The following is a 14,525-nucleotide window of genomic DNA, read 5'->3' as shown; positions in this document are numbered from 1 at the left end:
GGATGGAGCTGGAAGCCATTATCCTCTGTTACTGCAAACTAATGCAGTAACAGAAAACCAAACTCTGCATGTTCTCACTTACAAGTGGGAGCTGAACAATGAGAACACATGGACACACGGAGGGGAAAAATACACACTGGGGTCTGTTGCTGGGGAAGCAGGAGGAGGGAAAGCACCAGGAAAAAGAGCTAATGTATGCTGGGCTTAATACCTAGGGATGGGTTGATAGGTGCAGCAAACCACCATGGCATATGTTTACCTATGCAACAAAACTGCATATCCTGCACAAGTATTCCAGAACTTAAAGTACTAAAAAATGCCCTCATGGTCCTTCATTTCCTTCTCACATGGTTTTGTGCTGATAAATTATGGCCATCTAATCTCACAAATTCATCCATGAATTGTTTTAGTGATGATTGTTTGGTGTTAAACCCCTCCCGGAGATGACTACAGAAAACAATGGCTATAATGTCCAAAGATTTTAGCTACATGGCATGTCAATAGGCAAGACAATATTGTGGGCAGGAAGGATCTTTCTCTCATTAGTCTTTTATACTGTGATCATGAGAACATCAACAAATTTCTGAGGAATTAAGAATAGAAGAAATACTGGGAGATAGCTTAATAAAGTTCAGATTTTCAAAAGGGAAAGAAGGATGCGTTTTGACTGTCTAGTATCCTTCTTTTTTTTTTTATAACTCTATTTTTTTTCTGTTGGGAAATTACCTCTTTCCCCATTGGAGTGGCATATTACAATGCCTTGATGTCTTCTAGCCAGGGGATGGGCTTGTGACTCAATATAGCCAATCAATTCACACACCTTGAAAATGTTAAAATGACTGAATTTTTGTGGACTTTATTTACCCTTAGGGCATTTTAAACAGGCCATCCATTTATTCTTGCTATTGAGACATCTAGAACTACCTTGGTTCTTGGTCTTTCTGAACCTGGTTATTTAATCTTCTCTTTTTAGTTCTTCCAATGAATTCTTTTTTATTGCTAAGTTAGCTAGAGTTCATTTCTGTTGTTTGCAAAACAACAGAAAAGAACAGTAATTGCACAAATATTCATTCTAAACTGGTAAATGTGATATTTATCCTATAAGTTTCTAGAGAGATTATCTACCAAATCTAATTCTTCTACCATTGATGTGGTGGGACTCCTATTCCTAGTCCCTTTTGAAGTGAAGTATGCTCATGTGATTTTCTTTGGCCAATAAAAGGTGATTTGGAGTGATATGTAGCATTTCTAGGTGAAAACTTTGAAAACCAGTGTGCAGTTTGCCACTGTTCTGGTGATCAGGGAAGTTTGTGTCAAAATGAAGTCTCTATTAGCATGGGTATCTGAGGGACTATGATGAAAAGAGCTTCTCTGCTGCCCTACATTAGGCTTGTAGTATAAGGTAGTTATAAACTTTTGCCATGTTAAACTATTAAGATTTGGCCAGGTTGATAGCTTGGGAAGCCGTTATTCTGACTCATATAAGAGTGACTTTAGAGGATGTAGAAAAAAGGGGAGTTATTTCTGGTTGCCAGCTAGCATGGAGTCCTCCAGGATAAGACATGTTAGATATTTTACTCTCATTTTTAAAAGTCAGAGTTGTTAGACCAGAAATATAAGAGGAATGGAAAAGGCTGAATTTCTCTCCTAACTTAAGTAATATGTAAACCCTATTAAGAAGAAAGAAGAGGGCCAAGCACGGTGGCTCATGCCTGTAATCCCAGCACTGTGGGAGGTCGAGGTGGGCGGATCACGAGGTCAGGAGATCGAGACCATCCTGGCTAACATGGTGAAACCCTGCGCTACTAAAAATACAAAAAAAATTAGCCGGGCATGGTGGCAGACTCCTGTAGTCCCAGCTACTCAGGAGGCTGAGGCAAGAGAATGGCGTGAACCCGGGAAGCGGAGCTTGCAGTGAGCTGAGATCGTGCCACTGCCCTCCAGCCTGGGCAACAGAGCGAGACTCCGTCTCAAAAAAAAAAAAAAAAAAAAAAAGAAGAAGAAAGAAGATAGAATCTGTTTAAATTATTTTTATTTTAATGATAGCTAAATATAAATAAAACTATAAAGCAAGGTCATCAAATATGAATGCTAAAAAAGCTACAAAACTAGTATTATTAAAATTCATCCCATGAATTAAAATAAAATTGCTGTTTAGTAATGTGAACATGGTACTGACTTCCATAGGTTTAGTCTTCCAATTCTATCACATGCCGTGTGATGATTCAGGTCACCCACGTTTTTTCTTTATTTGAAACACTGCAAAATCATCATTTATAGAGGACACAGTGATGTCATTTAGCCTGCTTTTGGTGTGCATGCATCATTTAAGTCTTAAGGCATCCTTTTTTTTTAATTAAAAACAATTAAAGTAGTACTTTTTGGTACCAGTGTGAGGATAAATGCAGACCCAGGAACAAAAGTAGTGTGCCAATCCTCAGTTATAAAAGGGTCATTCAAATTATATTGAATACATTTGTATTAATTTAAAAATGATTATTATTAAAATGAAATGATAACATTAGCATAATTCTCATAAGGGACTTGAGAATCTGAGAATATGTGGATTACCAAAAGCTGGATGAAATAGTCTGAAAAACATTGCACTTGTTGTGAAATATCAACATTTCAGCAAGACATGACATCTCTCACAACACTGGACATCCTCATGGATGGACAAGATAATAATTATTGAACCATAGCAATAATTCATGGAATGTTTATTAATGGGTCAGTATCAATCCAGAGAGAGCTTTCTAGTGGCATACCTCAGAGCCCTATCCCAAACTTGTTTTATTTTGTAACTTAACTGAAGTCACAAATAAAATGTAGAATGTGTTAAACAAATATATTAATGACAAGCTGGAGAAGAAAACAAATATGGTGCATGAAGAAGAAATATGCAAATCAACCTCTACCCCATCTCCTTTCCAAGATTTGATTCCTATATCATCAGATGTCTATTCCACCCATGAGCCCTCCCTTTTGTAGTCATGTACTGACCCCAAGAAGATCACTCCTCCTCATTTCTGTCTCTTTCTCCAATAATACAGCTGTCTTTATTCTTGGTAATTACTTCATACAGATGGATAATCCTTCCAATTGCCTGACTTTTTGGTTTCTTTACCTCCTTCCATTCTTCCAATGTCCTTGTCTTACACCTTCCTTCAGCCACTCTACAGGTCGTATCTTAAATTTTGTGATTGTGAATAACTGAAATCTCTGCATAATCTCAATTTCAAGTTTTCTTTTCTGACTTCCACCTCCTCTAACCTTTTCAGTTCATTTCTTTCAGTACCTGAATTCCAGCAATCCTTTGAACCCACCAAGACAATAAAGTATTCTACTATCTAATCACTCATGTCTTTTGTCCGTTTGTTATTCAGTTTGAATTCTATGATCTATCAGTATACTGACTCCTGTACTTATACCATTAGCTTCTTTTCACTCACTACTCTCTCACTATATTGCTTTCACTCGTCTTCAATCAAGACTAAATCCAATTTTATGCCGTTACATATCTGTACTTGTTTAGTCAACATGACTAGAGAAAAACACAGAACAATGTTGACTTGTTTCACTTTGTATTCATGATTATTAACCTTAAGTGGACTCTTAATGCTGCCTACCAATTACACATAGGCCTACTCTGTTAGATTCAGATAATTATTTCATTCTTCTCCTTTCTCTTTAAATTTTCAACATTTCTTCCCTCATAAGCTTCACTTTTAGCTTATGACCTTGCTTCCACTTTGCCTGATAAAATAGAAGCAATATTTAAGAACTTGAAGAAGTTATACCACCTTTTCTACCTTTCTTAACACACTTGTGACCATATACTTTGCTTTCTCCTCTGTTATTATGGGTAAGTTCATGTACTTCTAAATAAGTCCAGGCCTTCAACTTTTCCAGATCTTTTCCCTTCTCTCCCGCTCAGGGATGTCCTCCAACTATTCTTCCTACTTTCATGCATCATTGATTTCCCAATAGTAAACATTCTTTTATTATCTTATCATAAATAAATAAATAAATAAATAAACAAACAAATTAGCCTTCTCTTGAACTCACTTCCTTGCCAGCTCATATGCCATTTCCCTTTACAACAAAACCCTAAGAAAACGGTATTTATACACTTGATCTCCAATTTCTCTCTTCCCCTTCTTCCTGGAATGCATTCTAAATAAGCTTTTACCCTTGCCACTCCACCACAACCACTCCTGTCAATATCATCCATGACCTCACGTCCTCATCTTATTAGACTTTCAGCAGCATTTGACAGACTTGAGCACTCCCTCTTTTTCACTTGGCATGGACAACACACTCTATTAGTTTTTCAACTACCTCATTTACTGTTCCTTTTTATTCTCTCTTCTTGGTTATTACTCATTTCTTTACATTGGAATACCTTAGGTTTTAGTCATTACATCTCTACTCTTTTCTATCCATACTCATTCCCTTCGTGGTCTGATTCAGTACCATGATTTTTGTTTGTTTGTTTGTTTGTTTAGAGATGGGGTCTCATTTTGTTGCCCAGAGCTGGAATGCAAGACTACAGGTGTGTGAGCCACTGTGTCTGGCTCTTTAAATGCAATCTAAACACTGGTGATACACAGCTATAAATTTATAAAGACATAAGATGTCTTTATAAATTCATAGCTCAGGTCTCTCCCCTGAATGACTGACTTAAATATCCCACTGCCAATGAACAGGGTCAAAATATTAACAGGTCTAAAACTAAGTCCTGATCTGCCCTTAAAAACTTTCTCCCCCGAGTTGAACAAGGGGAACACACGGACACAGGGAGGGGAACATCACACACCGGGGCCTGTCGGGGTGTAGGGGGCTAGCATTAGGACAAATACCTAATGTAGATGACAGGTTGATGAGTGCAGTAAACCACCATGGCATGTGTATAACTACGTAACAAACCTGCACATTCTGCACATATCAGAACTTAAAGTATAAAAAACAAAACAAAAAAAACTTTCTCCCTTCAAAGTCTTCCCTGACCAGTTAATGGCAACTCCATTTTTTAAATTGTTCAGGCCTGAGACTATAAACTTCCAGCAGTTGTGTAACAGCTTGCACCAACTGATTATTACTTATTTAATGGTTCTTCATATCAGTACTTTTTTTCTGGTTATTGATCAATTACCTATCCCATTCTTTCAAGTAAGGGTCTTTCTATTTTATGGTATCTAAGACTAAGAAGATAATCTCTACATTTCTGGGAACTATAATTTAAGAGGGCTACTGGCATCTGGAGGGTGTTAAGAGGAAAAATCACTGAGATATTAAGAGAAAGTAAAGCCAAGTTTATGAGGAATAGTTGAAGAATTTGAGGATAGAGAAGAAAAAAATTGAAGGAGAAGTTATATCTGTTGTCAAATATTTCTACAGTCCTTCATGTGGAAGGATGATGATCACAACTTGAACTATCTATCCTAGTACAGTTAAGCCATTAGGAATATGACAATGCTTTCTTCTGGGAATGGATAGACTTGATAATCAGCAACTAAAATAACATAATACTGCAAGGCTTAGGCCATTTAGTTCCAAAGACTATATATGTATATCTATGACCATCTCTCTCTCTCTCTCTCTCTCTCTCTGTGTGTGTGTGTGTAACAAAAAACGAAAGGAATAATATCTTGAGATGTTTCACAGTCTTAATAAATTGCTATATGTCCACGATTGTTACTTTGCAATATCTTTACTAGAGTATAAAGGAAACCCTTTATTCAGTGTCCCAAAACAAAAAGTTTAGTTGGATGTTATCATACCTCATCTGAGAAAGAGATGATCAACAGTCTCATAGGTAGAGAAGTAGTGACTGGATCATGTCCAAAGAACGAGACTCTAGATGAAAATGTTGCTGTCCAATCCTCTTAAGAGAGAGGCTTCTTTTCTGCTCAGATATGTACAAGTTTAAGGAAAGAGATCTTTCTCCCAAGGGCTGAAAAACAAATTGGAATTATATGTGATGTCTGTCATATATAGTTCTGAGTCTTTCACCTATGCTTTATAAACAATAATCTATTATTTAATTTTTGACTTAGCAAGGAGAAGAGGTTATTTCCCTGAGTTTCAGCTACAAATCCCCCAAAAAACCTTTAAGACGAATAGGTCAAAGTTGCAGAGTAACAAATTTTGACTTTCTATGAAAACGACTTATCATTTCCAGGATGTGTTGCCTCTAGAGTAGTGGCTCTCAATCTTGGCTGCAGTTGAAGTCACTTGAGAGGGTTAAAAAATGCTGATTTTTGGGTCCCACCCTCAGATTCTAATTTCGTTGATCTGGGCTGTAGCTTCAGCATGGTGATTTTAAAATGCTCCCACAGGTGTCCCATTGTGCAGCCAAGGTTGAAAACCTCTTCTCTAGAGATATTTTAGTCCTTCTTTCTGTTGCTGAGGATAGATGAGGGAACATGGGGGTGAGGGTAGTGTTTCATGTATGTGTTGGAGGACCACTCTGAGCAAATGTTGCTGAAATAATCTAAGTATTAAACAGTTTATTGGAGTAGGTAGCCTTTTATCTTTTCCAACCTTGAGATTCTATCATCTTGTGTCTAGCCTTCACAATGCACATATATGGAAACAAGGAAATGTATACAAGGATACAAATTCTACCGAGCTATACAAATTGGGATGATTTTGCTAGTATACCTGTATTCTTAGTTGCTGCCTCTTTGGGTGAGCAAACTATTCTTTTATTCTGACTGCTTTTCAATGCACATGACATAGTTTTATTAGACTACATTATGCACGGCATCATTGAGTCAAAGAAAAGTTATTAGCCTGCTAGAAGAAGCTTCTTAACCAGCTGTGAGGGCTCGTTAATATACATTATGATGTTAATAGTGCACATAAATGTGTGTTGAGTAGGTGGTAGGGGACAGAAATTTAAAGCAAATTAAAAATGTGACAGAGACCTCATGCAGCACATGGGAAATAAATGCTCATTGCCACTAGTCTCAATTATTTTTCTTTATTTCAAGGTCAAGTTGGCAATTTTTCACAACTCCTACCCACAAATGCCCTTTCCCAATTGATTGACTCTTACAGCTAGAAGCTCTTCTTACACCCAGGAGGCAAGCTTGCTTTTTTTATGGTATTAGAAAAAAATCTAAATGCCAAAGTGAAAAGAATACTGAGCTTCTGTTTATTTTTATCTGAAAATCAAAACATCATGCAAACTCTAAAACAGTTAATTTTGATTTTAATCCAGGCTTTAAAAAAATGAGCTCAAATAACTAAAAAAAAAAAATCCTGAGGAAAATTGTTAATTATTTTAAATAAACATAAATAAAGCCTTATTATAACACTGCTAGGTAGGAATCGCCTAATTCTTCCCACTCAGTAAAGCCTGCTATCTGATGTGGCAAAAGAAAGAAAATCTTTTGTTCATCTTTCCTATTGCAGGATGAAAGAATATCTAATGCTTCCATAATTGTGTAAGACTTTTTCTCATGGATTTTTTTTCCCTAAAATTTAACCATAGCTTGAAGAATCAGGGTAAACTATCAAAATTTTGTACATAGAGAAGGTGAGAAGTCTCTAGGGATTCTTAATTGTCGTATTGATAAACAAAGTGTATTAGTCTGTTTTCACACTGCTGATAAAAACAGACTCAAGACTGGGCAATTTACAAAAGAAACAGGTTTAATTGGACTTACAGTTCCACATGCCTGAGGAGGCCTCATAATCATGGCAGAAGGCAAGGAGGAGCAAGTCGCATCTTACATGGATGGCAGCAGGCTAAGAAAGAGCTTGTGCAGGGAAACTCCCATTTTTAAAACTCTCAGACCTCGTGAGACTCATTCACTATCATGAGAACAGTGCAAGAAAGACTCGCCCCCATAATTCAATCACCTCCCACCGGGTCCCTCCCACAACACATGAAAATTGTGGGAATTACAATTCAAGATGAAGTTTGGGTGGGTACACAGCCAAACCATATCACAAAGAGATATATACATAATGTTTGATAGAAGCAGGAGAGTGTGATTAAATGGGAGAAGGCAGGAATAAAGTGGGAGGTAGGGGCTGTTAGTAGGGTAGGAAGATAACATTTCCAAGACCATCATTTAATTCTAAATATTATATAATGTATCAACCTCCTTTCAAAATTCCAATCTACAAATATTGTCTTTTTTAGTGGCCTAATCTATGAGATGCAGAGAGTAAATGTGCTCTTTTTCTTCAAAGCCCAACAATATCTAAAAAGAGGTATAGGATGTAGAATTGACAGAACACAGGAGTTAGTCATAGATTGGCTGTCACCCAGTGATGGAGACAAAAGGATCAAGAGTAATTTCTGGGTTTCCGGTATGAGAAATCTAGTTGATTGAAGTACCACTCACTGAAATGGGGAGCAGGAGTAGTTTAGTTCGGACATGTTTTTTTTGAGATTTCTAGAAGACATTCCAATGGAGCTATCAAGTAGAAAGGTGACTGTGGTTCTGGAGCTCAGAAAAAAGATCTGGGCTCCAGTTATCAATTTGTAGATGATTAGCATATAGATCATATTTAAAGCCATGGGACTAGACAGATCATAGGTTATAGGAATTAGAATGTAGAGTGTGAAGAAAGAAAATCTAGAAGAAAGACTTGAGGCAGTCCAATTCCTTCTGTGGAGAGGGGGAGGGTCCAGAAAGGAGTGGCCAGAAAATTAGGACAACTAGGAGAGTGAGCCATAGAAGCCAAGAGAAGTGAGTATTTGAAAAGGAGAGAGAGTCAACTGTGTTGAGTGCCTTTGATAAATCAAATAGAAAGGAAGTTGAAGTGTACATTGAATTTAAACCTGTTGAACATTGGTAACCTTAGCAAACGCACTTGCATTGTAGTGGTGAGAATGGACCAGATTAGTATGGGTTATATAGGGAAAATGAGGAAGTTTAAACAACTCCAAGATATTTATTTGTCTATAAAGGGGGAGTAGAGAGATACAGGTAGCTGAAAGGAAATATGAGAGTCAAGATAATTTGTTTGTTTTGTTTTAAGATAGATGATTTTATATCATGTTTAAATGCTGAGGGAAGGATTAAAAAGGAAATGGCTGAAGATATGAGAGAGAGAAGGAGCTACTAAATAGGGTGAGGTTCCTGAGAAACCTGGAGGGGTAGATCCAGAGCTTATGGTTTGGGACAGAAGGAGAAATCTGTCAATTGTCAAAGGGGTGGGGTGGGGATGGGTAATTAGAGAAGGCAAGGATGAGTGCTGATGTTAGTGTTGTCTAGAAGATTTGATGATAGGATAATGAGGACATTCACATTGAGTGGCTTCCATTTTCTCTATTCATGGCAAAGTCATCAGCTGGAGTTGCAGTGGGAAAGGAGAAATTGGAGGACTGAGAAAAGTAGAAAGATTATGAAATAGTTGTATCAGGTAATGACCTTGTTTTACTGGTTATCTTAGTTTACATTTGGATCTTTAGTAGTTTGTTTTCTAGTTCTACCACTCTGCTTGAAAATATTATAACATCTCTCCAATTCACTCATATCCCCTCCAGTCCCTCTCTTTTTGCCTCTTTATTGTCTCCCTTTTTTCTTTACTACCAAACTTCTTGAAATAGTAATTTGAGTTAATTACCAATTCTTGCTCATATTTCATTTGCTCCTAAATCCTTAGGATTTAAGGATCCTAAGGGGTTGGGAAAAGGAAGATGACCAGTGAAGAAGATGAAAGGGACCTCAAAGAAGTCAGAAGAAAATCAGCACAGAGTCATGTTAATGAAGCTAAGCATAGAATAAGATTCCAAAAGAGCTAAAAATCCATCTCAATTCATTCACCTCTTCTTTACTGAGGAATAATTGGTTATTCCTTCAATACAATCACAAGACTCTGTTTTTACAATTCACATCAATAATCTTATTACAGTGGTTTATTATTAGTTGTTTATATGTTTGTCATTCCCTTATACTCAATTTTTATTAGTTCTGCAAGTTAATATTCCTCTCTTTTTCATTTCTTTTTTCTTTATGATTTTGTCCCCTATAACATCTAGCATTGTACCTAGTGCAAAATAGGCACACAATACATATTTGTTGAATAGGTGAAGTACTTTATCAAACTTGTGGCTTAATTATCTTCAAACTCAGGCCTGAAATCCTAGCATGAAGCATGAATATTATATACTAGTGTTCATTCATTCAGCAAATATTTACAAAATACCTGCCGCATGTCAGTCACTATTATTAATGTAATGTGCTGGGGATATAACCATAGACAAAAGAGACAAAAATCTATTTTTGTAAGCCTTTTTACAAAACATAAAACTGACCCTTCTGTCTATTCCCTGGTATTTTTCCTCTTTTCTATTCCTGTCCTATCAAAGGCTAAGGCCTTCAGGAAGCCTGATATGCATAAAGGGATATGCATCATCTTGTTTGCTTCCCACATCATCTTGTTTGCTTCCCACACTCCATGAAACACATGTTTTGGTAGCTACTAACCTTAATTCTTTCAACTTTCTTCCCTTCTTGGACTGTGGAAATCTCTCTGAGTTGATGAATTATAAATATGGTAACTGTATTTTTATGTTTATAAATTAGGGCACATATTCTTACAAAAAGCTTATTATTTTCTTATTTGTAAACTAATTTACATAACATCTTACTGTGGTATAAAATTTAAATCACATTTAATTATATATATAATAAATACTTTTTAAAAAGTATACAATTACATAAAGAGAAATTAAAAATTCATCCAAGACAAATGTTAGTTAACACAATATTTGCATTGCCACTTTCATCATCTGCTGTTGAAATGATGGCACATTATTATTCTCATACTTGTTTGAAGAACTCATCTTGCTTAATAATTGTTTATTCTTTCCATTTTTCCCCCTGAATTTCTTGGCAAGTCTCTGAGTACTCCATGCGGATTACTGGGAAAGATTTTACAATGCCAATAGTTATTTAAATCTCCAAAAATTGTTAATGAAGAAACAAACAATAAAGAACAAACAAGCAAACAACAGCTTTCCTCAGTTCTGGAGTTTAAATAGAGACTAAGCTTGTATATTTTCCTTCCATTTGTGGAAGAATAATGTTTCCATGTTGAAAATCTTTAAATATATTCAACAATCATTGATCTATAGATACATTTGTCTCATTTTGCTAGCAAGTTCTTGTAAAGATACAAATTAAGGCCACAGTGTTCCTTTAATGGATAATATGACTGAGTTAATTACCTACTTTTCCAAGATTTATCACTCTGTGTCTCCCCAACTGAATCTAGCCAGCTTATAGTTTCTTAGATTTCCTTTCTAAATGAGATTTCCTTTCTAGATGACTAGGTAATTATCAACCTACAAATATCCAGGTACATACTACCCAAGGTCCAAATCATAACAAACAGCATTTTATAACGTTCACGTTAAGTTCTTTTACTTTGCATAGTAAAATTAATATTTTTTTCTTTCAATTCTTTTATAATCACTAATATTCATATGAGACTTTTGGTGCTGAAAAATAATAGTAGCAAACATTTATGGAAGTCGTCCTATGTGCCAGGCAGTGTTGAGTGCTAGCATGAATTCTCTCACTCAATCTTTACAACAATCTCATGAGGTTGGTAATTTTATATTCCTTTGGTAGATAAGAAAATTGAAGCAAGCAGCCTCAAATCTGTCTGAAACCAGAGATTTTGCTCTTAAAAACAAACTATTGCGTATCCCTCTCCCCTCTAGGTTTTGCTGCTCAAACTTAAAAACAGCCTTATGGAAAACAGTGGTATTTGTTGAGAAACTGGATGTTTTTTGATGGTTTAGGAAAACAATAATACAGATTTTTTTTTTAAATTTAAAGTCTTAGTATATTTAGAGGTACACAATATTTAAATAGGAACTGTTCCAGAAAATTCAAGATATTTGGTCTCCATAATTAAAGAACATTAGAAACAGACATACTTAAAAACTATGCAAAATAAAGTAATATTTGCATTAAATAAAGAAGGATTATGGCTAAAGACAGTAGAGAACTGGGAATGATGGGGGGGAAGGAATGAGACTGAGAAATAAAATTTGTTTTTCTAACTGTGGAGAGCTAGAGGGAGAAAAACCCATAAATCACTCTGGCTGTTACTGAAAAAATGCTTGTAAATTTCCTCAGCTTGGCAAAGGTTAAGAGAACAATAATGTTTTGTCAGCCCGAGCTAGCCAAGGAGCTGATTAGAACAGAAAGCTTATCCTTCATAGCCAGAGAGGACCCATTTAAAGGGTTTTCTTGTTTTAGAGTCTGCAATCAGACAGGCACGAAGTCACTCGTCCTTTTTCTTACCCTCATGACTGTGTTTTTGAACTTCTGCTTATGGTAAAGCAAAGTCATGCTGATATCCTGAATTATTGTCTGAAACTCCAGTGTGCCAATTTTAGCAGAGCTAATAATTAATATGGCCATTTACAAAATCATAACATTATAATCCTTTGTTAGCCATTAAGAAAAATTAATTCAGTAATGGCATTATTAAATTTGTTATTGCCATCATGAAAATAAATACATATCCCTACTTAAACTGGTGCAATCTTCATGAGTCATGATGAATTAAAGTTTCAGGAAACAAGAGAGGCTGGGTCTAAAAAGAATTGTTTCCTCTTGTCTCCATATTCCAAACCCAAGAAAAGCTTACATCCCTTTGTAGTTTTTTTCATGTAGATCAGGATCAAAGAATCTATGGTCTATGGCCTGAATCTTGCTCACAACTTCAGTATGAATAAAAATTTCAGGGGTTCATATTTCTGTTTATTTTGTCTATCATCGCAAAAACCAAAACTGGTTTTTAAAGGTCTCTAGTATTATTTTAAGATGAAATTCTCCTTCGGTAGATATATCTATATTTCTTTCTCTACCCTTTCAGCTCTCATTGTTCTTATTTTCTCATTTCCCCCGCAAATAACAATTACACACAAAACTATAATTCTTAATTGATAAAATTGGATGAAAGTTTGTGTCATCACTTTCAAAATTTAGAAGTAAAACTTAGAGATTACTAAGCTTCTCTCTAGCCTTAAAGTTCAATGAAAACTTTTTTTTTTAAGTAAATTCTGTATTTAAGTAAATACAAATATTATACTTAAGTAAAATTCTATATTTAAGTAAAACAAATTTCATATTTAAGTAAAACAATTCTATGTTTAGGTAAAAATTCTATATTTAAGTAAATTCTATCTTTATTTTTTTTCTTTTAAGTTTTATTTTAGATTTTATTGCTGTATCTTCAAGTTCACTATTCTTTTCTTTTTTTTATTATTTTTATTTTTTTTAATTTTTTTAATATCCTTTTTTTTTATTATACTTTAGGTTTTAGGGTACATGTGCACAATGTGCAGGTTTGTTACATATGTATCCATGTGCCATGTTGATTTCCTGCACCCATTAGCTCGTCATTTAGCATTAGGTATATCTCCTAATGCTGTCCCCGCCCCCCCACCCCCCACCCCACAACAGTACCCGGAATGTGATGTTCCCCTTCCTGTGTCCATGAGTTCTCATTGTTCAATTCCCACCTATGAGTGAGAACATGCGGTGTCTGGTTTTTTGTCCTTGCGATAGTTTACTGAGAATGATGTTTTCCAGTTTCATCCATGTCCCTACAAAGGACACGAACTCATCATTTTTTATGGCTGCATAGTATTCCATGGTGTATATGTGCCACATTTTCTTAATCCAGTCTATTGTTGTTGGACATTTGGGTTGGTTCCAAGTCTTTGCTATTGTGAATAGTGCCGCAATAAACATACGTGTGCATGTGTCTTTATAGCAGCATGATTTATAGTCCTTTGGGTATATACCCAGTAATGGGATGGCTGGGTCAAATGGTATTTCTAGTTCGAGATCCCTGAGGAATCGCCACACTGACTTCCACAATGGTTGAACTAGTTTACAGTCCCACCAACAGTGTAAAAGTGTTCCTATTTCTCCACATCCTCTCCAGCACCTGTTGTTTCCTGATTTGGTAATGATGGCCATTCTAACTGGTGTGAGATGGTATCTCACTGTGGTTTTGATTTGCATTTCTCTGATGGCCAGTGATGATGAGCATTTCTTCATGTGTTTTCTGGCTGCATAAATGTCTTCTTTTGAGAAGTGTCTGTTCATGTCCTTTGCCCACTTTTTGATGGGGTTGTTTGTTTTTTTCTTGTCAATTTGTTTGAGTTCATTGTAGATTCTGGATATTAGCCCTTTGTCAGATGAGTAGGTTGCAAAAATTTTCTCCCATTCTGTAGGTTGCCTGTTCACTCTGATGGTAGTTTCCTTTGCTGTGCAGAAGCTCTTTAGTTTAATGAGATCCCATTTGTCAATTTTGGCTTTTGTTGCCATTGCTTTTGGTGTTTTAGACATGAAGTCCTTGCCCACGCCTATGTCCTGAATGGTATTGCCTAGGTTTTCTTGTAGGATTTTAATGGTTTTAGGTCTAACATTTAAGTCTTTAATACATCTTGAATTAATTTTTGTATAAGGTGTAAGGAAGGGATCCAGTTTCAGCTTTCTACATATGGCTAGCCAGTTTTCCCAGCACCA

At 35.8% G+C, this 14,525-nt stretch overlaps 1 long non-coding RNA gene across 1 annotated transcript in view; it reads right to left on the bottom strand.

Annotated features, from left to right (window-relative positions):
* The window catches only part of LOC131383236 (uncharacterized), a 57,424-nt gene that overhangs the window by 20,037 nt on the left and 22,862 nt on the right, over positions 1 to 14,525 (bottom strand). The window contains exon 3 of the long non-coding RNA XR_009213111.1: positions 5,784 to 5,956. This is a non-coding gene — a long non-coding RNA (uncharacterized LOC131383236). The remainder of the gene's footprint in view (positions 1 to 5,783; positions 5,957 to 14,525) is intronic.

This window comes from Hylobates moloch, unplaced genomic scaffold (genome assembly GCF_009828535.3).
Source record: "Hylobates moloch isolate HMO894 unplaced genomic scaffold, HMol_V3 SCAFFOLD_4, whole genome shotgun sequence".
In the NCBI taxonomy this organism is placed as follows: Eukaryota; Metazoa; Chordata; class Mammalia; order Primates; family Hylobatidae; genus Hylobates; species Hylobates moloch.
The sequence above is the reverse complement of the archived record's forward strand: the minus strand, read 5'-3'. Positions and strand labels throughout refer to the sequence as shown.